Source organism: Temnothorax americanus, unplaced genomic scaffold, assembly GCF_048541705.1.
Source record: "Temnothorax americanus isolate GAGA-0224 unplaced genomic scaffold, ASM4854170v1 Scaffold52, whole genome shotgun sequence".
Lineage (NCBI taxonomy): Eukaryota > Metazoa > Arthropoda > Insecta > Hymenoptera > Formicidae > Temnothorax > Temnothorax americanus.
This window is the reverse complement of record NW_027509678.1, coordinates 879,700-903,988: the sequence shown is the minus strand read 5'-3', so window position 1 is coordinate 903,988 and position 24,289 is coordinate 879,700. Positions and strand designations below refer to the sequence as shown.

Below are 24,289 nucleotides of genomic sequence, written 5' to 3'. Positions count from 1 at the left end.
TTTGGACATCTAAAAGAGAACCAATGGAGCTCCGTTGTCAGTTTTAGATCGACGTTGCGACTCCTTCTGAATATTTAAACAACAAATATTAAAACTTTTGTCGCGCGGCGCGACGCGACCCGAAGTTCTCCCAGTCTTCGTAAACTCGCGATCAGAGATCACCCTTCATATGCGACGACCCTAAAACGTTATGGGTGTTGACGGGCGAGCGTTGTCAAAATTTCGGCGTCGTACAACCCTCCCCCGTTGCATATAAGGAGTCACGATTTGGGCGAGTCGAGGGTAAGGAGGATGCCGCGCGCGCGAGTATTCGGATGACATAATACTTCTTAAGTCGTAAACCTCCCTTGTTTCTTGGGCTGAGCGGCATTCCTGAAGTTTCGTATCGGCAGTCGTACAACAAACACGATTATCGATGTCTCGTTCGTTCCCCCTAAAGCGAAAGGGAGGGAAAACGGCACCCTCGGATCCCACGTGCTGCTCCTTTCAACCCTCTCTCCCTATCCGCGCCGCGTATTTTACGTCGTCGTTTTCCGAAGGATCCTTCTCCCACCGAGATCTTTGGAATTATCGTTTTCGCATCGAATCAATGGCGGGTATTATTTTGCAAACAAAATTGTGAATTTGTTTAAAGATATTTTAAATTGCGTAAACCGATGTAAATTGTAAAATCATCGATATAGGAAGATAATTTTATTTTTCTAAATAAATTTATTAATTTTATAGCTTGTATATCATTGACAACAATATTTTATTTTTATCAAGAAAATTATTTGTATAAAATTACTTTCTTCTATTCTAGTAGAACCATTTACTCTTTTTATATACAATATTGACTATAAAAAATTAAAATTCTCGTGTGAGATATGTATACACTTATGCACAATCTATACTTCTCGAAATGATATCCGAGAATGGAGATTACTAATATGAATAAAACTAAAACAAAGCTTTATTTTTTTGTCACTTGTTTTGACGTATATCTGTAGGTATAGGATGTCAGTATACGAAGCGGTACGGAAGTATTTTGACTCGTTTCTGATGGATCAACGCGGTGTTCGTTGGCTACTTGCTCACGCAGCACATTAGCATTTTAGCTAATTAAAACGTAACTGAAATTGTAATTATCGATGCGGTATAACGCGTAGGCGGATGTTGCGGCCGGAAGTTAGCCTGTTCTACGTTGTGCGGTGTATACTTTTGCCTGCTTGGCTCGCGAATAAAGGGGAATGTCTGATTGTGTGTTCTAGAAAAGCAGATGTACTGATAGTTTTTCTCCACCAAAGATGTTTCTGCCAATTAATTTCTCGGCCACGCGCGAGTCGTTCTTATGCACTTTCTCTCTCTCTCTCTTTCTCTCTTTCTCTCTTTCTCTCTCTCTCTCTTCTTTCCCTTTCTCCCGTCTTCCTCGAACCGCCGCGCACATAATTTAAATAAAAAACATTTGGGATATTCGGAGAAATTCTGTGAAATATACATATAGGAAGAATATAAACAAAATACAAAAAATTATGCATGAAAAACATTTGCTTCATTGTATAAGTACATCTCCGGAATATTTTATATATCATTCTATTTAATTGTTTTCCATCGCGCGCTAAAAAATTGCTAAATAATAACACTGAGAATAATATTCCTGCAAGTGAAATTTAATTATTTACGCGAGCATACGATATTGTTTGGAGTTTATACGTTTTAGGATCAAAGTGTAAAGGTTCGTTTTTTTTTACATGACCATGTTATTTTTTTTACGTGCTACATAATCAAATAAGTTTAGAGCAAGTACATATTTAATGATGACACATATCGAGATGTGTTTTAAGCAAAATTTATTTATATATCTTATTTATCTTTTTTTGTGCTTTTTAATTTAAAGACACTTGTTATGTAAGAATAATATATAATTTCGCATTTAATTCATGGCGATTAGAACTAGTTACAATTTAATTCGATGTACGGCCAAATAGTTTCATCAATCGCTCTATTTAATCAAGTAGCCAAGTTAGTTGCTAACATTAAACGCATTCCCGATATTACTAAGATACTAATTATTTGCTGTTGGGCGAGTGGGGGCTGCTTTATCCTCTTGTATATGAATGGGGGCAGCGCGTTCCTGCCTGCTCGCGTAGTAACCGCATAGAGGGTGGTTTCGGATGAACGCTCGGGATATTGCTTGCGTTATTGAGCGTGTTAATTGATATTTCTTTCGTTCGAATTTATTTTTAAAAGCGCGCAGAGCGGCTGGGAGCCGCTTTCCCGCCTCCGGGAAATTTGCGTATTCCTGAAACTGATAATAATATATATATCGCCGATATATCATTATACCTTTGTCCTTTGTGTTCTCGCAGTGACACCAAGTGCTGACGACAATTAACATTTTTACATTATTTATTCACTTTTGTAGCCTGCACGCGCGGCACGATCAGGCGACTGAAAATAATTCGCGCACTTGTTCTCCTTTGTACTAATTATAAATAAATATTTTACACAACCGTGTGAAAAAACCAGCTTGGCGAAATGGTAGATATTACATAACAATTCCCGCGCCGACCTCGGTCGCTATCTATAATTGACTTCCTTACGTATATACGTATTTATTTCAGTAATCGCAATGTACTTTTTTCTCTCATCTTATTTTAATATATTTTCCCTTCTGTTAATATAGGAATCCACGTTGCTCGAAACATAGAAAAATATTAGCCATTTATTTTGCGATATGCGTTGTGTAATACATTGTATAATATGAAATACATCCCGTTCCAATACCATTGGCGAAAGATATTATATTAGTTATTTGCTGCTCCTCGATATATATATTGAAGACAAATTAAAATGAGAAGACGGAAATAATAAAAGACGTTGCAGAGTAAGTTTCGTGAATATGGAATGAAATGCATATATTTAACATTTAATATTTCAACAATTTATGATATAAAATTATATTTATTAATCTGTCACTACTTCCATGACATACATATTTTATATTCTTTTATTATCTTTCGACATTACACAATTGTCCAAGTTGTTAAATGAGAATTAACGTTCCGAATTCTAAATCCATCGCGATCGATTGCAAATTAGAAGTCGTAATAAAATTGATTTCGACGGTAACGGATTAATCGATTGCACGGGAGCGCATTTCAAACGATCAAGATATAACCTGGCTGCCTATGATCAACGTCTGGTTAAACAAAAATGCGAATAGCAGTAATAAATGCTATTATCGGACATTGTGACAATCGTTTGCGAGCCACTCCATCAGCAACGCGAATGTACTGTCCATTTAATTTCTCGGCAAACAATGGGATGATTACGCACCGATTGTATTGTATCAGAGGGCAGAGATGCGCTGGGGATTCCGTGGTCAATCGTTCTATTAACTGGCAATAAAAGTAACAAACAATCTTAATTGTAAAAGGCAAAATTTCGCATCGTTATGGCACATGTAACACATGTCTGATATAAAAGATAATGTCAGCGTCAAGAAAAACCCAAGAAGAATTTCGTCATAACTTGAGTAGAACGTCAATTATGCAAATTTACTTATGACAGGACAAAACATGAAAGAAGTCTGAATAGATTTAATTATTATTAACATTTTCGAAATACACATATAATTAAAGTGTGAATAATTAAGCTTCTATTTTTTTTATTACGATTATGTGGTTAATTAAAAATCCGGATAATCGGTATTCTAGTTTATTAATAACAATTCGTTAAATTAGTAGATTAAAAAAAAATTTGGAGAGTGAAAGCTCATATTTGTATTTTTTTTACTCTTCTCATATATAAGTCAGCAAACTCTCAAATTGAAGCATACGGTGCATTTCCGCAAAATTTTTTTCATAAAACACTAAGAGCCTATCGCGCCCTATTGAAGAAGACATGGAGTGAATACGGTGGATGTAGCTGTGCGAAATAATGCTATCAATATATAAAAAGACGACCCGCCGCTGCCCGGTAATAGAAACCGATTTGTCAGGGTGCCTTTACATTTCCACGCAGCGAGTTTCGCATCCGATAACCCGTTTTATCCCACGGAAGCCCCGCTCCATATCCTTCTACCATCTTACCAATCCCGGCCGACGAGAGTCAGGGAATCACCCCCTTTTCACAAACCTTGTCGCGCGACGTGAGTGCGTGTCCGAGCGCGCGCCTATACGGCCGCCTCCGATTTCATCTTTCTTGCCTAGAAAGTCGAATAGATAGGGGAATCTTGTAAAATGGCCCGATGAAAGACAAATATTACCGGGGATCACGCGGACGAAAGACGCGATTTATTTTGTGGGATTCTGCGTGGCCGACAGTCGCGAAGAGATTTCGGCGACTACGAGATATACACGGATTTAGAACTGGTTACAACACCAGGTTGAAGCTGAGGCATTGCTTGGCAGCGCCTGATCTTTTCTTAACAACTTTCACAGTGAATTTTATGATGCACAAATGACATTTATCTATTTATCTTCCAATCATGCGATTCAAATGATATGTGTGTTCTACATTTTTAGTTTTATTATATTATATATATACATATTTCGTAAGTTATTAAGATTAAATATCGTATCAAGTGCACGTACACACACAATCATAGTTTTATCACTCTGATATACATTTTTCAGCCCAAGTTAATGCTCTGAACGAAATTAAGTGCATACAAGTAAAATTTCCAAAATCCAGACGAGAAAGTGGTAATATACCCTCGCGAGTCTGCGGAACACAGAGAACCACCGATTCTCATTGCAGGAAAATGCGCGCGTATTCAGAAATCGGAGCATATTTCCGTTGCACTCCCCCTCCCCCCCCCCAAAGAGAACAAAGGGTTCGGGTGAAAATGCGAGAAGAGAGAGAGAAAAGAGAGATGGAAAAAAAGAAAACGATATCCGCGTCCGCGCGTATACGCGCGCGCGTTAACCCTCTACCTGACAGAAAATTATAATTACGAGCCGCGGGGCGCGTTCGCGCGGCATAAAAACTTAAAGCAGTGCACAGTGCCGTGTCGTCGCTCCATTCGGCGCCTGTATTTCGGCGGTGGTTGGCTCGGCTCAGCTCGGCTCGGTTCGGTTCGGCGTGGCGCGGCTCCGCGCAGCTCGGCGCGGCAGGAGCGGCTGGTTAATTGAAAACTAGCGAAAAGCACAATTGCGCGAGAATTATTTCTATTCATTAGCGGGATGGCGTTGCCCGCCCGCCTCGCCTCGGTCGGGCCGCCGACCAGCCGCCGAAAAACTTTTCCTCGGCCGCCAGCCGCTTTTTTTTCTTTCTTCTTCATCTCCCTCGCGCGTCGCAGCCACCCACCAACCCTTCCCGTGCTCTCTATCCGACCGGTCGCGCGCGCGCGTGGCGTAATTATGTAACATAAATACAATCCCTGCCGCGACGTAATTTTTGCGGTATAAGCTCAAAAGCTCGCGCCACCCCTCGCATCACCACCCCTTCTCCCCAAACCTGGCGGCACGTACGGCGGCGGCGGTGGTGGTGGGCCCAGCTCTCTCTCCGCGGAGGGCTTTTTCCAGGAACGCTTTCGCAAATCAATTTACGGCGTAACGCGGCCGTTCTCATTGTCCGCAGTAGTACCCGACGGCCGCCTCGTGGCTAAACCTTTTGTAACACCGGCGGCCATTGTTGTGACAGAAAATTATATCGTAATGCTTATTTACGGTGAACATTCCAGCAGCCCAGGGCCCCTTTGTTGGCTCTTGTCAAGTACCAAATGTAAATGCGTTTGTAATGCCCAACCGCGACCCTCGACTCTCTCTCTCTCTCTCTCTCTCTCTCTCCTCGGGTTTGTAGATTTTGTTTGATAATTATATACGCGGTCGTATTTCGAGAGGGAGTGATCCTCGACGTCGCGTTGCGTCGCGTTGATCATTCACCAGCGCGCGTCCGAGCGCGATTTTATGAACGAATTTTCATCGTCGCGTCGTCGCCCGCGTGTGTTGTTTTTGCGACACGAGAACGCCTACGCGCATTCACTCGCGCATCTATAAACCATTATTCTCAACAAAAATATTTTCATACTCCAAGGATAGCAAATCTCAGCGCGGATAATGCTTTCTTTCTTTCAGGAGGTTGAGATTGTTGCCGGAATGATTTATCGTGCAGTATAATAATTACCAAGTACAGAGATCGAAATTTCTGTTGAATGTGAAATATATTATTGTAGGCATAATTATTTTATTATAAGTAATAAACATTTAATAATTTTATTCTAAATTTCTCCGATATATCTTTATTTATAACATATAATTACTCTTAATCATTTCTTAAGAAATTAACACATAAATATTGCCAAAAAATTGTATATAAAGATCAACAATCTTGTAAACATATTTTCTCTTTATATATCATTGTTAATAGTTTATATTTTATTGATAGGCAATAATCGCAAATAATTACATACGTTAATGTATCTGTAAACATATAGTTAAACATTTCACGGAGGCGTCGAGACCTCAGTCTTATTTTTACGCGACTTAGGCGTGATCCCGAATAAGCCTAGCACTGGAATTGCTCGAAAGACGCTTCTGGGAATTCCGAGGGGTATTTTCGCCAGTCAATGAATTTACAGCCCCTCTTTACCGAGTTCACCCTTAACCGCTTAACGAGAACTGCTTCGCGGCACGTGAGAAAAAAAGCTAACCTGTTCGGTGGACGGTGGTAGGAGGCGTAAGCGGTCTTGAGGGGTGAATTAGCCCGAAATAAGTGTAGAAGAGAACACTCGGGGCCGCCTTGGCGATAGAAACGAACACGTCGTTATACAGCCTACACGTACAAACGCGACGCACAAACGCGTGCCCGTGTGTATGTGTCGGACGCTGTCGAGCTCCATAAGAACATCGCGAGGGTGAGTCTTTGGGAAGAGATGGCTAGGGGGTACGCCACGGTGAAGCGAGAGGGCGGAAAACGACGTAACGCGCATAAAGTAAATTGCCGCGAAATCTCGGCGAGCCTCAAGAACGGCGGTGGATATAAGCGAAACAAATAAAATAAGAACGAGCCCGAGCCCGCGGGAGATAACGCGAGAAGGGGTAAAAAGGGCACGCGGGTAATATGATTTAAGACCGTAAGGTACTGCGCATTCAAAACACGAGGCATGACGATTTCCTTCCTTTTTCAACACAATTTTTATATCTCGGTAGCGCGAAGGATGCTCGGGTAATTATCATCAAATTGGGTTTAAATCTTATTTGGCATTTAATCGCACGAACTAATTATACCGATAAATATTCTTCAATATTGATCATTGTAATTGCAACAGTCTCTCATTTGTAATAATAATTATAATATATACCATGTACAAAATTGTCATTTAGTTTAAGTTGACAATTTTGTGCAGAAAGCTTTACAGTTCTGTATACAAACTCCGTACGACATAATAAGAATTTAATTAATTACTTCAACTCTAATTAGAATCTTCTTCACCAATTTCTCAACATATCGTCACGCTGCACGTCACGGCGTATAATTACACCGTAAGTGTTCCACTTTTCATCCTCGCAAAGCTCGTCGACAAGAATCTCGTAGGACGCGGCACAGAAGGGGTAACGTCCCCAGCAACAAAGGCGGCCTCGAGGACTTTCCGTCACGTGTCGCGCGCAAAAAACTAAGAGCCCCGTCTCGCGTGTGTGGGGAAAGGGGGAGGGAAGAGGCTCGCTTCAGGGGGAGCCCTCGAAAGCATCCGAAAAGAGATTTCCGCGGTGCGGGAGAAGGCGCACGGGCCAGACAGAGGAGACAAACGCGGAAAGGAGGAACGGATGTACGGGCAGACGGACGGACAGACGGACGGGCAGACCAGACAGACGCATGCGGGAAGGAATGAAAATAATAATACCCGGTGTGTGTGGCCCTGGGCCATAAGTGTCAGCAAGGAAGGAAGGCACGGCACGGCGGCGGCGGAAAGGAGCGCGTTGAATTTGTCATATGTAAGTCTCACCGATCCCCCCCGGCCCCATCCTCGCCTCACGCACACGCGTGCGTAACCGTCGCCTGACGTGTCGTCCGCGAGGATTATTTCGAGAAGGCTTCGAGAATCGAGGGAAACTGGAGATTCGGGTCCTCTGCGACGCGGTGTCGCACGTCCCCCTCGCTCGTCCAACCCTCTCTTCTCACGTGATTGTGCCGGGCGAGAAAACGTCTCCGGGGTAAATCGAGATATACTGTCACCGAATTCTTCTATCGCCATCTTTTCGAACTGTGCGTGTTACACGCGCGCGATTATATTTCTTTCCGTTTTGCAGCTATAAATCTAAATCTATTTTATCTTACGTCTCATTACACTTTAGCTAACTAAGATAAACTTTTTTTTATAACATGAAAGAAATAGAATTTTTTAAACCAATTCCTACATAATAAAATACGAAAATAACAGTAAAAAGTTCATACCACATCATATTATTAGCATATATCATTTAGTTTCAAAGATCAAGATTCTTTCAATATTGTTAGCCTCATTTTTTATAATTTTTAAAATTTCCAAAAGCATAACATTGAAAAAATATAATATATAATTCAATCTAATAACAAAGAGATAAATATATTAAAACACAAGTAAGTAAATTTATTAATAGAAATAGCAGGAAAAGTCCGCATACATTAATGGTAATGAAGTATTGAATCGCTTTAAAGTCAGCAACTCTTTTTTATTCTATGACAGTGAAAATATGTCTACCATGCACATAAGCTAAAAAGAACTAGTCTAAGATCCCGACCCACATCGACCTTCACCCATCTATTTTCCTAATAAAAGGTATTTTTTATCAAACATAATGAATAAACGAACAAATCGCGGATGGGTTGCCTAATTAAATCAGCTCAAGGCTACCCTTAATTAAAAATTATTTAATTAATTTTTTTTATTTCTACACTCATTTATATTTTCAAAAAATTCCGTACCAATCAAAAGTACAAAGCATAAATAGAAAGGAAAAGTTAGGTTGCCTATCTTTTACTGCTCCCTATTACCGGGTTGCCAGGTATAAACAGGTGAGTTGGTATTACCAATTTACACTCATCTTTATTCTTAAGTGAATTATATATTAAAATAAAGATAATTTTATTGCGAACATAGTGGTATTAGGTTGCCTAAGCAAAATCGATCAAGACTTGCGGTTGCCGCGCTTTAAAGTTCGAATATTTGAGTAAGCTAGCGGGGTGCGACAGAAAAGCGCTGAACGTACTACTCTATGCAATAGAGGAGGACGCAGCATAGCAGTTGTGCGTGAAGCAGTTGCCGAGTGAAAGAGAGTGCGCATGCTTTTTTCTCCGTGCGATAGAGAAAGACAAGCGACAGAGCTGTCTTAAAATTATTTTTATTTTAATATATAGTTCACTTAAGAATAAAGATGAGTGTAAATTGGTAATACCAACTCACCTGTTTATATAGCTGGCAACCCGGTAATAGGGAGCAGTAAAAGATAGGCAACCTAACTTTTCCTTTCTACTTATGCTTTGTACTTTTGATTGGTACTGAATTTTTTGAGAATATAAATGTGTAAAAATAAAAAAAAATTAATTAAATTATTTTTAATTAAGGGTAGCCTTGAGCTGATTTAATTAGGTAACCCATCCGCGATTTGTTTGTTCATTCATTATGTTTGATAAAAAATACCTTTTATTAGGAAAACAGATGGGTGAAGGTCGATGTAGGTCGGGATCTTAGACTAAACGTAAATATCGTCTATTTAGGAAAGAAACCGAGTTTAATTGTCACTTTTTACTAAAGCTAACACATATCAATTTCTAAAAGAATGTGACATTGTGGAATGCTATATTGTCATATTCGTAATTAGCACATATACTAATATAATTAATAAAAAAACAAATGTTTTTATTAGAAAAACCTTTTTGATTAGTGTCATTAACTCTGCTAGTTGGCACAATTTGTCAACAGCGATCGCAAATATATACAAACGCGTTATATAGATTATTGTTATTATAATTGAACAGGTTAATTAATTACTTTATTAGTGTATATTAAAACGGGGTTTTTTTTATTAATATATGTAATTATAATTTTATATATTAGCATAGATTACTAAAATTGTTTTCTATATATGAGTATTTGGGTTTATAAATGTAAGTAAAAAAGTGTATAAAATATTTGAGAAAAAGATATATATTTTTGGATTATATGATGAAAAAGACTCAGCAATTATAAAAAAGATCTACATATTAGGTTATTTAGATATATATTTTCTAAGTCTATCTACATTAATAAAATTTTTAAATCTAGAAAAAAAGAGAAAAAGATGAGAAACATCGTGATTATATCTGGTATAAAAATTATTTAACAGTCTTACTAATACTTTTTGAGAGCTTTATTATGAAAAATGTTTCAACTTTAAACTGTTAATTTTATGTTAAGGGCATTATATAGGTTTTCCTTTTTTGATAGCAAAATAATTTTTGACCTTTTGATCGCGGCAAAGCATTACCATCAATCATCCTCATATTATTCATATTGTTACATTTGTGTAAGCATCGGCCGGGCATTTGATTTTTCGCAATGGCATAGACGCGCACACAGACGCACTAGCGTTGATTCAATTGCGGTTTCCTGTAAACAAGTGCATCGTTTTATTATTTATAGCCGTTATTCCGGCCACTTAATCAAAAATATATTACGGGGCAATACCTCTCAGCGTCTGACATTTTCGATGCCATATACGAGCGCGAATGATTTCATCAGCGCATTATTAAGTGGGCTTTGATTTTCGATCCTCATTTTGCAAACCAAGCTCTTTGTTGCCTACCAAGCCCCCGTCGTAAACGTCACACAGAGAACACATACCTGTCAAATGAAAATATTCTATTTGCGAAACTATTACTCTAATCATTAGGTATTGCATATTTGCTAATTATCAGACTCGTTGTTCGCTAGTGTTACGTTATATGTTCTACACTTGGTAAATTCAATTCTGTATTACGCATAACTCCATCGACTGCACTGATGGTGAAACGTGCGCCGAAAATTCGCGCCACCACCGTTTACACTTTTAGCGGTGCCAGTCGTGAAAAATGTCATTTCGAAAAAGAAAACCCTTTACCCGCGTATTCTACGCACAATTGATAATTCAACAAAGATCTGGTCATAAAATTCATCGTTTAAAAGTATATATATTATAATTGACGTTCTTTTTCTAGTTTTGTTTTAACAAGATAATAAGCAATCTATATTGTCAAAAAAATAGTTTTTCTTTAGAAAAACCTTTACATTTTTCTAAAATATATATAGCGTTAAGGCAAAAAGAGAAAAAGCAAAAATCGAGTAGGCGGATCATGTACGTCGTAGAGAATGGAGTTAGCAACACACGAATACATATACACAAGCAGATACGGACGCTCAACGGGGTTGAGCAAATGAAGTGGATATGACATAATGATTTCGAGTGCGCGCGTACGCCGAGAATTGTTGCTAGTCGGTCGGATCTGCGATTCACCTTGTTCGTTGCAATTTTCATTTCTGTCGATACGAACAATTACAATTTGATCTCGCGGTGAAAACAAACATTACATTTCGCTTCGCGGAAACCCGATTAAACGTATTAATGATGATTTTATACTCCGCGATTTACATCGATCGCGATCAAATACGTTTCATTTGCCTAAAGTTTTCGTATACGCCTTTATCGTTTTGCGCTCGTTGTAAATATTAAAATATAAGATCCCTTAATGTGAAATTATTTGTATTCTGAACTTTAATTTCTAATTGAACTTAATTATTAACTCTGATTTTTATATAAATGCAGATTCTGTATACGTGCAAAAAAAATTTCTCTTAAATTATGTACACGTATCGAGTATCCTACTATCATGTAATACGTTAACGGCATATTCCGGAAATTAAGTGAAATTGAAAATCGGTACAGTAAAAATATAAAAGTTATACACCCTACATTATAACTTTTCGTTATAAGCGATCAAAGTTTGCCAATGATATTATCGCGCAGAGTTCGCGCTCAAGTGCACCCGTAACCGCGCTTATATATGCATATCGATTTCTCTGTCATCTGTTATTGATTTTCTAGCTATCTGATATTGATTTTTACAGCTCAGCTGACTTTGTCTTTCGGTCACTTAAGCGCAGAGACTACGTATGCTATAGCAATCAGTTGATACTGGCAAGTTAATTGTTAGTAGTACATTTTAATAACTGTATATAAATTCAAGTAAAAGTCAAATTACTTATCAATGTAGATGGAAGTATAAAAAATTAGAAAGAAATAAGAATACAATTGGTGCATTATAAAAATAAATGTAATTAATAATCATTAGCGCATTAACTTTGTAAAATAATCGATATGCTGACTGTGTAAAGTTTATATTATATAAAAAATTTTTTAAAGGGAAAGAAAGAAAAATAAAGTAACACAATTTATTAACTTTATTATATGATTATAAGAGTTATTATAGTATACTTGACAATTTTTTCCCTGTGATCATGAGACACGCTATGCATATATATATATATATATATATATATATATATATATATATATATATATATTATATGCACATATATACATATATGTATATTTTTTATATCTTTTACCAATATTTGGACAAGGGAAAAATAATATATAACCAATATATCGCAATTAGCAATATGTTCTAAAATTGCAGTATTGAGAGAGAGCGCCCTCCCCTGGGAATTATCTCTAAAGACTCAAACGACAACTTAATACGGTAGGTATAATGGCTTCGAGGTAATTGCTACAAAAACATTAGATCTCCCTTGCATGAATCGACCATGAACCATAATTATACCCTCTAGATTATTAAGCTTTTATTATGCTTACACATCGGCACAAATGAGGCTATCGCAAACAGATGTACGTTTTGTATGTTTGTTGAGACATTTTCAACAAACACTACGTGCTATTTTTACGACTCTAGCGATTCGCTCCTTTTCCAGAAAATACTATAATTTACTTTAATATACGATCTAATAATATATAATCAAAATCATTTTCCAATTTGGGAGGCAAAAATTAAAAGTATCATATATGGGAAGGCATCGAGGCGTGTTCTTTTATTTTTAAGATGCAAAATAACTAAATAACATTGGCTGTTCTCTTTATTATAAATTGTTAATGGATATATTTATGATATGTGCTGTTTTCAAAGAAAATAGTTATTGTGATGAACAGTAACCATTCATGCGGTAAATATCGCGTGTGTCATAGATATCGTTCGAATCAATGGAACGATTGACCAATTATGGGTGAATATTCTGTTCGTTACTGTGACGCGGGTTTTCACCTACGCGAAAGTAAACCGATACGTTTCGCAGTATACAAATGTAACAGTGGCGATGGTGGTTTCGCTATGGCGATTGTATACGTATTATTGCGGCGTGCCTGCTCGTTTCTCCTATACCTTCTCGGCACCCCCTTTTGGCGCCCTTGCACGGTAAACAACTAACGTACCTATTCTCTGCAACCAGTGCCTACCGGGGGTTGCGTCTTCCAACTACGCGAGGTGTTTATCGAGAGATGAGCATAAATATGCTATTTTATCAAGCGGGTGTATAAAACTTGTTAATAATTTTTATTTATCGCATGTTTTTTTACAAGCAAGTGATGATTTATCTTATCTCTTTTTATATTTTATTACATAACTATTTTTGAAGTAGCTATATAATTAATATTCCATCTTGACATATTAATATGCGCGATAATGCATGAAATTATTAATATCTTTTTTTGTTGAAACAATTTTTTTCCTGACTTATTATGTTAATGATCTATCTATTATTATCATATATGCAATGATCACACTCTTGAAAGGAAATAATAAATAATGTTTTTTATTTTTCATATTTTTTCAGGATTTTTCTAGTCGTATTACTGATAGAAAATACAATTTTGACGCTTGTGGATTTTATACCTTTTTTTGTTTTGAATAATGTACGAAGGTATTACATTTGGAAAATTTAAGAGCTCATGTAACATTATATTCGGATACGCTTGCGAATCAGCTTTGACGTCGAAACGAGCTTGGTGTTTCGAGCTTCTCTTTTTGATTTCTTGCGCTTCCTGCATTTCACTGTAAACAACAGGCATATACCCACCCTGGACAGGCATCGCCGACCCCGAGCGAGGCCTCCCACTTGCAAGGCACCACCCCTCTCATCAGTCGGTCTGTACAAATATACTATTGTATTGATCCTATACCTTTTCCACCCGCTACGCTCCTTTTGTTCCCGGGGATCCTCGTTTTACATTTTAGCCGCTTCCGCGAAACAACTAATGTGCACCGAGTGTGTTGACAGTAACTGTCTCGCTATTGTTGCACCCTCTCGACTCGCGCTGTACACCCTCGCGCCCATTCGGTATACGCGCGGGGGAGGACTATGGCGGATCGTCGTGCCGTGTACAGAGCCCGCGGGGCTCTTCCGTTCGATTCTTCCTACGTTTTGCGATAAATCGACTCTCTCTCTCTCGTCCCCCCGGCACACCTGAAACTTTGCGACGCTCATATATTGGGAATTGAAATAAAAGGAGCGAGTCGAAAAAAATTGCGATTAACATCTACCTCGATTATATCGTAATTGAGTTGACCAAAGTTGATGTTTTATTAATGTCTTAATTATTTATGCATTTGGTAAAAATTACGATGAAAGATAATTATATATAAATTCTTATTGACTGGTGAATCACGAAGATTAGTTTAGATTTATAAATAGACAATGTAACTGCAAACAACAAATTCTATTGCACACGTGAAACATTTTTATTTATAATATTTTTTATCTCTTTTTCCGAGCGGAATATCTGAGTGGATGGAGTAAGAATAAATAAGTGGACACATAGAAATCGATGTGAAGCTGTATTAACAGAAAATATGTGACAGAAAACCTCTTCACCATTAAGACGTATAAGAAAAGTTTTAAGTAAAAATAAAACTACTAGTTTTTTACAGATCGACTCGCGTCTAGAAATCCGTGCTGTTGATTACGTCGCGCGAAATAGCGATTAAAAGACCGACCGCGTGTTATTTTAGCAGGGATGGAATATTCTCGCGGCTTTAATTAAGGCGAGAGCTGGCTAAAAATGTTTACCGGTTGCGCTTCTCTCAGCGGTTTTGCGTTGCCGAAAATCGAAGCCGGTGGGAAAAAAAATTCTCCCTCCGTGTAACTTCTAATTTCCAGAAAACCACAACGGTATTTTCGAGGCGTCGGTTGTAACCGTTCCATGAAATTAGTTTCGCGGGGGGGAACTCTATTTCGTTTCCATCGTATCACTCCGTGCCGAACATTCCGGATTTTCGCGCGATCATAAACTCGTGCATACGATGCATACCCAAATTGCCTGTGTGGCTCGATGCACATGGTACAGGGCAGTGCGAGCGAGCGCATATTATTCGTTTAATAATCGATAGAATCACGTCATCGCGTGCACACCTCGCTGCATATAAAGCCCCCTTTTGCAGTCTTACTTCTCAGCCGCGCCGGTGTTAATGCACGTTACGTGTGCCGTTGTTGCGAAACGGCGGCAAAAAGCAATAAACGCATTATGCATCGCGGACGCGTTTATTATTGAGGAGAATTGAGGAGAATGGTGATCGACTCTCTCGGCCGAGCTCGGGCGATAGCGTCGAAAAACTAGGACGCGCGAAACATATTTTTCGAATAATTACCAACAGGGAGGACAGCTGTTTTCATTACACGGTATTTTGATCACATGGTATTGATAATGATTTTCTAGCAATAATAAAGGAATAGATTCTATCTTAAAAATTATTATATGATAATCGCTTGTTACAATAATAACCGTTGCATGGATGATGTGCAATAATAAGAGAAACATGTTTCTTATCCATCTATTGTCAGTTTTATTTTCTAAGTATAATATGAAAGAAAAAATATTATAAAAAGTAAGTACTATTTAATATTGCATATGTGAGTTTACTTCTAAATTGACTTACAAATTTTATATTTCGAGTACTTATTATAGCTAGAATTGTGTATTTTTTGTGATGAAAGAAAAATCACATCTTCTATAGATTGCTTCCTATATATATACATAGCATATAGATTGCTTTCTATAAAATTACAATCAGGAGGTAAATACGTTTGGTCTATTTATCTAAATATCGGAGATTTATAAAGAAAACATTTGAACAGACACTTTTAGAGAAAGTGATACGACAGAAGTGTTTCAGTTCCTATACGATTTATCTTACGATTTACTTAATTTATTACGTAATTGCTATCTTATTCATACACACGTATCCGGTCTTGTGTACATTGCACACTTACCAATCCCGACGTTTTGTAGCCATATGGACTTAATCCGTTTAAATTCATTTCATTCGCGCCGTTCGTGTGCTGGTTAGCCCGCGGACGTTTGCATGCAATTTCGCGCGTCCGTGAAAAATAATTCTCGCGCGGATGAGAAACGGAGGCGCGCGCCTCGCATCGCGCCCGAAATCTCGCCGGTCTGCCTGTTCGTCGCTGTTCGCGAAGCATTCGCGCGTAATGGACGAGGACCGCGTAGGTACGTATAGGCATACATGCAAACAGGTATCGTAACGATCGTAACGCATCGAGGTCGAAGTAACCGACAAGGTAACGAGCAAAAAGGATTGCACTAACGAAGTGCCTGACGGGTAACTTGCTCCGGGTCCAGGGCAATAATGTCCCCCGCTGGTAAACTCGTGTTTGCACAACTCTTTGTCCCAGAAGTACGGCGCGGGCACACTCTCGTAGCTCTCGTACATGCACGCTGCCGTGGTCCTGAGTGTGAGCAATGCCCGATGCGACGTGCACAAAGAGGTGAAGACACGGACGAACGGCCAACGACTCCTGCCCTCGTGTGCCTCCGACCTAAGGTTTTTTTTTAGTTGTTGTATGCATAATAGTGTTAGGATTCATTAGCAATCAGAGATGGGTCGGTCGGTCTGGCCGAAGGATTGTTTACCGGTGTCCAGCCGTTTCACTCGTGCCTCTTACGCTTCTGCCGGCGGCACCGCGGCTGCAAATGCTGCAATCTCTTCTCTTGCTGCTCCGCAGCGTTGCAGCCGTGAGAATTCATAGCGCGATAGGCGAAGGAACACGGCGACGATGGCCTGAATTCCGCCCGGTCTATCGAGAAATCGCGTTAATTTTCTACATACATGAGATTTTTGAAACATAGAGATTTCAAACAGAGAACGATAAGATTGCATAGAGTCGAATAATTAAATTGTGTAATACGCGTGGAACTTATATTGCAGTAATATTTTTGAAGTTTGTTAAATATAGATGTGCAATTTGTGTCGCGTACACTGTCACCATCTTGGATCAATATACACAAATAAATGTTACTTTGTACAAATTTTGCATCGAGCTTGGCTACACGTTCAAAATTCAATGAAGAAATAAGGTTTGAACTCGTAGGAATCTTTCAAAGACGATGAAACCGATAAGAATAAAAGATGAACATTCGTTAAACCGATCTTTGTTATAAAACCAATATAACGTTCGAGATTTCTTTAAAATAACGAAATGAACCGAGCATTGCACGATACATCGGATCTAACACAGCGTTGCGTTATAGAAACGCTACAAATCGATAAATTACTCTAAAATAGCTAGTTATTAGAGACCGAACGTATACATTTATTCGATCGTATTTGCATTTAATTGGAACGGATTGACAGGCGCGAAGCGGGCGCGATGATGCGTAATTTCCATCGCGCGATCCGTGTCCGGTGAGTCGCGCATGAAGAGGCGCGGAGGTGCGGAGGTGCGGCAACTCGGTAGCGGAAAATCGCTCGCGAGTCTATTTATAATTTTGTCTCATTCATTCGGAAAACAATCAAACGCCGCTGTGAGAGATCGTGCGGAACGCGCGTCGCGGACGCGCGTTACCGATCGCAGAGGCAGGAGGATATGATAAAAGCGACAATGAAAATACACTCGCGGCAAAAGCGACAGGCCGCGCGAGATAGCTTATGCTTCCGGGAAAGTGGCGAAGGTTGTCAGTTTAACTCGCGCCATCACTTTAACGTCGCCTCGTGGTCTGTTTAGTTTTGCCGCCCAACTCGCGCCCGGCGCGCGGCCCGAGTGTCGTGCGCCCGTCGTTCGATGGCCGGCACAAACACCGAAGCGCCGGAGTATAGTGTGCGAACCGACGAAATCGACGAGCAAAATACGACGCGATGATAATCGTTCCTTTGACTCGAGTTTATTCGTGCGCCGTTCCATCGAGAAATGTTTATTTGACGAGCGAAGTGGATGACGTTATATGCGCTGCCGTTTTTTGAACTTTGCAAAAAATTGCAGAGACAGAGCTTTTTTCGCGGAACAATGACGCACATTGTAATAGCCAGTACAACGCAGTTAGACATTAAGTAGATAATTTACTTTTAATTAGAAATTATATCTTTAATTAATAGTGTCTAAAAATTAATTATGCAAAAAACTTTGATGAATACTAATTTGCAAATTTAATATGGAAATAAACGAAAAGAAATGCGCAGATTAAGAAAAGAATACTATGAATTGTATAGAAATGCCGAAAAAGTGAGTCCTGAATCTCTTAATTCAATCTTAATTAAAAAGAAATGTTAATTGAAATTAAATCTTAACAATGCATTGATTTGTTCAATAGAGATTTACTATTTAGAAGCTATTCAGGAATTAACTATTAAATAATTATCATTAGATAAAGTGAAAGATAAATTATTAATGTATAATCTATACTAAGCTAACCAATATTTCATATTTCGCATAACGAAATACGTATTAAAATGCAAATTCGCCGTTGCAATGACATAACAAAATTTCCTTATGGCTACGATCGTGTATGAAATCATTGAAAAACAAAAAAAAGCTCGCGAGGGAATATTCGCTTTGACCCATGCACTGCGTCATTTTTTGCTGGACGGTGATATTATCCAGAATTACTGCAACAGTGAAGGATAAAATATGCAGTCGAGTTAGTAAATGCCGTCCATTATAAATAGGCGCATGACACGAAGCCAGAATAAATATCGCGATATCCTATTTCCGGCGCGCGATCCCCGGATCGCTGTTTATTTTATTACTTTTTCATGAGATTTCAGTGATGTGTAAATACCGTGGAAAATGCAGGAATACAAGCGACTAAACATAACGATTATAAGCGCCCGAGGCACCGATGCATCGTGGCTTGTTTTCAATGCAGTTGCATTGAACTGCAGCTGCATTCCATCTCCATGCCTCATCCCCAGCGCGCGCGGCTGTTCCGCGCCGGAACTGTGCACTTTGTGAAATGTCATGACCGATTTAAAATGAGAAAAATGCATCGAGCAACACTCTGAATTACGCATCGAATCATTGCAATTACGGTACGGGGGGAAACATTTTTTGCATCGGTCGCCGGAAATTTGCGCGCAATAAATAATATTGTTAGAATGTGTGGGAGCATATGTGCGTCAATTGAGTATTTTAAGAATTGAATTAAAAAACGGCGCGATTGCATTTGAGTGAAGTCGAAAATATATATACAAACGTTTTTTTGGTCACAATCATTAATTTTACAAAAATATGTAATAAAGTAAATTTAGTGTATAAATATTATTTTGTGCCATTATATTGGGGTATTTAAATTTTATTTATATCACATTCACGTAATCATATTTTCTTAAAGTAACTAAATAATCAAGTGAATTAATTAACTTTATAATATATTTTTAGTAAAAATGTAATCTAAATGTATATCAAATTTTATATTTTGTGATATGAATGAACCGTCATGGTATAGCGAGAACGTTTTACGACAATTTTAGTTTTTCTTTTGACTTTTGAATGACTAACCGATGTTTTATATAAACTATTTTAGCAAAACGAGGAAATAGTTTATCTAGCCAGAAACACGCGACACTTTTATTACACAAATTGTTCGTCATAATATATTCTCATCCCTTTTCTGGCAAGTAAAAAATTTAAATTATCACGAAATTATCACATGGATTTCATTCCGATGTCTATTATAATGTCATGAAATCTTTTCGGGAAATTATTATTTTATTTAGGATTAAGGTCTATACGGAATCATGCATTATAAAAATTTGTTTGTGGCTTATATCATTTACTTACTAAATTTGTTTAATATTATATACTGTTTTAATCGTTTCTAATGACAAACTTAAATTAATGTATTTTATAATTAAAGAATTAATTTTGCTCGATTTAGTATATTTTCATTTATTCCATATTTAACCATTTTGGTTAAAATAAGATGTAGATGTTTGCATTAAAAAGAAGCTATTAGCTAGTTTTATTAGGACTTATTTATCTTGCATTAAAAAAATTATCCGCTCTGTTTAAAAGTAGCAGAAATTCCTTTATTTGCTCCGTATTATAAATTCGATAAATACTTTTGCAATTTTTATATTCTGTCTGTAAATAACACTTCGCTATTTAGTAGTTATAAATAATCTCTATAAATATTTATTATTGACGAAACGTGTATTATTATCTCTTCACTCTCAGTCTAAACTTTGCGCTGTTCTGCCAACACTTCAGAAAAATTGTAGCATGTCAAAACGTTCATAAATCATAAAATATAATTTTTAAAAGCGGAAACGTATATTGCCATATAATTTATAGCATGCGACTCTAAAGAATGTGCCATAAATAAAGAAAACTAAGAAAAAGGAAATATGTCGCGTAATGTACGTAATGTAATATGTAAAAAATAAACATGCCGTCATTATATTATAAGACAAGGATAGTACAGAGGAGTATTGTGGTCAAAAAAGGATAGAAGCACGGAGAGGTGGCGGAGATAATTTTCAGACGTTAAAAACGATATTAGAGCGGAACGCCGCGGGCAAGGGATGAAACGGGCCGTTGTAAGCGGCGAGGAGGTTGAGACGGAATAAGTACGGGTGGAGAAAAGTTGGTGTATAAACAGAAGTTACGTAAGTACATTACAAACTGTAATGGTGAATCGGAGCCGCTCGCCGCTTGGTCTACGCCTGACGAAAGTGGGCTCTTCAACCGCCCCCGAGAAAGCAACCCCTCGGCATTTATTATGCTATATTGTTACAAGGAAATTGCGTTTTTATAAGTGAAGTCGCGGGCGAGATCGAGCCGCAAAGGGCAGGTCTTTTACCCTATCTTGCTATATAAAATGCGAAGGTATAATTGGACCGATTATTTTGTAAAGAAGTAATCAATATACCACTTTTAATGAGAAAGACAGAATTTTTGCAACGCAATATTGAAAGACATAAGTATGTATTATTTCACAAAACGCTTTTGTTATTATGTTATTTAGCGCGGATATAATAATACATAGGATAATTTTTATTTTATAATTTATTTAAAAAATACATTACATATAGATAATATTTTTACATTTTATTTAATCTGCAGGCATTATTTATCTTTTCGTTGAATTTAATGCGATTAATACAATTTAAATCGCTTTACAGATATAAGACAAAATTTAATTGTACAGGGTTTATCATTAATTTTTATATCTTTGATTTTCCAGATGAACAATTTTATTACTAATAATTTTAAGGCGTTTTGCAATTATTGCTTATTACTCAATTGCAGATAGGCGTGATATATATATTATTAAAATACCGTGTAAAAATGTCTCGCGCAGGCATAGAACAAAATAATATAAAAATTAATTCGATATTATATATTCATGTTATTGAAAATAATATATAAAACAATGAAATCTCCCAATTACATTAAATGCATAAATCTATTTTACTGATAAAAGTTCACATAATTTTTTATGATAAAATTACAAATTTTGAGATTTTTATTTGTCCAAACAATTATATTGTTATTTTATTATATGCAATATAATAAAATATGAAATAACGTATAATTTCTTGATCTGAAAATGCCTCAGAAATAATTCCTTAAAATAGGACAGATATATATTGATTCAATTTTAATCCAATTATATCACTATAATTATCAATATCGAAGCACTGCTATTTATTTTATGACATATTCCTTCGTGAAATGCGGGCAAACATAAATAATTCAAGATATGAATCTATAAATTGACACTTCTTCATGTTATATTTTGATTTATTTCGATTTATTCCAAAATTCACACACTTTACGGAGGATAAAATGATTATCTGAAAATTGAATGTGATTATTGGAGGTGTGAATCGGAATTTAAACTTTCGTACATCAATAACGGAAGCGAAGAACGTGACGCATTTCCTTGCAGGCTCCGCATCCCTCTTAGAGGGATGGATAAAAGCGCGGAAGAAGGGGGCGGCGGCGGAGGGGGAGTGAACTCGGGTCGGCAGCATGTTGCACGATCGTAAACACTTTGCATATTTCCCGTTCCATTCGCGGACCCTCCACCTACCCACCGCCACCGCCACCTTTCCAACGATCTTCTGTCTCCCTTTTATATACGCGCGTCATATAGCACCGGTTTGCAATTAGCTAAAATCGATCGCGTGGAAGTGCACGATGGTGCCGGCTCTATAGGCCTTCTCCTGTATATTTCTGGCGACGCACGATACCGTCCGGCTCTTTTACACTGCACCTTTCGCGCCTTTCATTATAATAACGCGCAATTGCCGGGCTATTCCTAACGTTATTTATGTAGCGTTATATTTCGGCTCGCGTTCGCGTTTCATAATTGCGTGGTAGATTTAATGATTGCCTGTGCGATGACGGGGTATGTAAAATTGCGACAAGGAAAGTTGAAGAATTTTTAAAACGCCGACTTTCCAAGAATGAAAATAATGAGAAATTGACGAATATATATAAATATAGATATATTTTAATATATTTCCATCGTATCCCTCCCCTCCCCCACAAATACTCCGTTAATCATAGAAGTTTCATTTATTTGAAAAGGTGTTTATTCACAATTTCGAAATATTTTTCCTCGCCCGGTACTCGCGACGGCGGAGCGCGAAACAATATGATAAATAAACGTCAAAAAGTACAACGAAAGTATTATTCAGTAACTCCGCCACATTTAATAAAATCCCCGCGCTATTTCCGAATATCTGTAGCGCGAATATCAGTACACTATCTCTAATCCCCCCATACCCCAGTCTTTCCTTCAATCTCGAAGTTCTATCTATCCTCCCCCCCCCACCCCTTCTCTCTCTGTCTCTCTCTTTCTCGCATCTCTTACCGCGAAACTCGCCCAACCAACCACCCGCTCTTCCGCCGTCCCCGCGAGGCAGAAAATCTGAGAGCGAGATAATTACGGTTGGAAGCGCGGATATTATTTAACCAACATTTTGCTGCGCAGACCGAGGGAGTGGATGAGAGCAAAGGGTGGTCAGGTAGGGGGAGGAGGAGGAGGAGGTGGAGGTGGATGGATGCTGGGAATCGGAGGAGAGCTCGGGGGTGTTCTTACATACGAGCGGGGCCCGATCAAATATAACAGCGGTCGGTACAACACCGCTGCTAATATCGCCAGCGCAGTGGAAATTCCTTCCGTGTTTTCAAATCTTCTCTCCCCACCCCTTTTTTCCCCCGAAGAAAAACACCCGATCACCCTGCACTTCTCGCGGCGCGGCGGCGCGCGCTCAAATATTTTACTTCCGCCGGAAGAAATATAACCGAGACTTAATCTACGCTCCGCCTCCTCCGCAACCGGCACATATACGTGGAATGTTTTGAAAACTGAGTTGATTTCGTATCAGCAGATTGAGAAAGCCGGCGATATGCAAATTATCCTTTCTCGGTGGAGATCGCCGAGATCTCCGGGAGGACCTAAAATGCTTTATTGATCTCGCGATATTTTTATGTTGCGCTTTCTGCGTCACGCTGATTGTATAAATTATTCGATATTGTGTACAGATATTTTTCGTTAAGGATTGCATGATTAATTTATGAAATCCATCACGCATATTCTATTTCTTGCGCGTAAATTGAGGATATTAATCAGATAGTTAAAAATCGGACTCTCGTTTGCCCGTGCTTGATTATTGTAACTCGAGTAGCTGGACGTACGCCAATGTGGGAGGCAACGCGGCGGCGGCTATTTTTCCGCGGGGATCTTGATATTCATGCTAGTTTTACTACTGACACGAAAGAATCGAGCCAATTTTATGCGGGCATCCCGTCGTTTGCAACATACGAGAAAAAGTCTAACAATAAGTCGAAACACACAGAGTGAAGAAGCGGCATTCATTTTATGAATAATTCATCCGATCGTGGTAGGTATTAGCGCGCGGCATGAGCCGAACAGTAACATGTAAATGAAGCGATAAATTTTGCATGGACAGGTTGTGAAGTTCCCCCCTAACCCCAATTTGGCACAGTTTCGCTATCTCTCCTTCCTCCCCCTCCCCTCCGCCCCTCCCTTTT

At 38.3% G+C, this 24,289-nt stretch overlaps 1 protein-coding gene across 17 annotated transcripts in view; it reads left to right on the top strand.

Moving 5' to 3' along the window:
* Foxp (forkhead box transcription factor P) overlaps positions 1-24,289 on the top strand; it is a 311,646-nt gene that overhangs the window by 105,087 nt on the left and 182,270 nt on the right. The window lies entirely within an intron of this gene.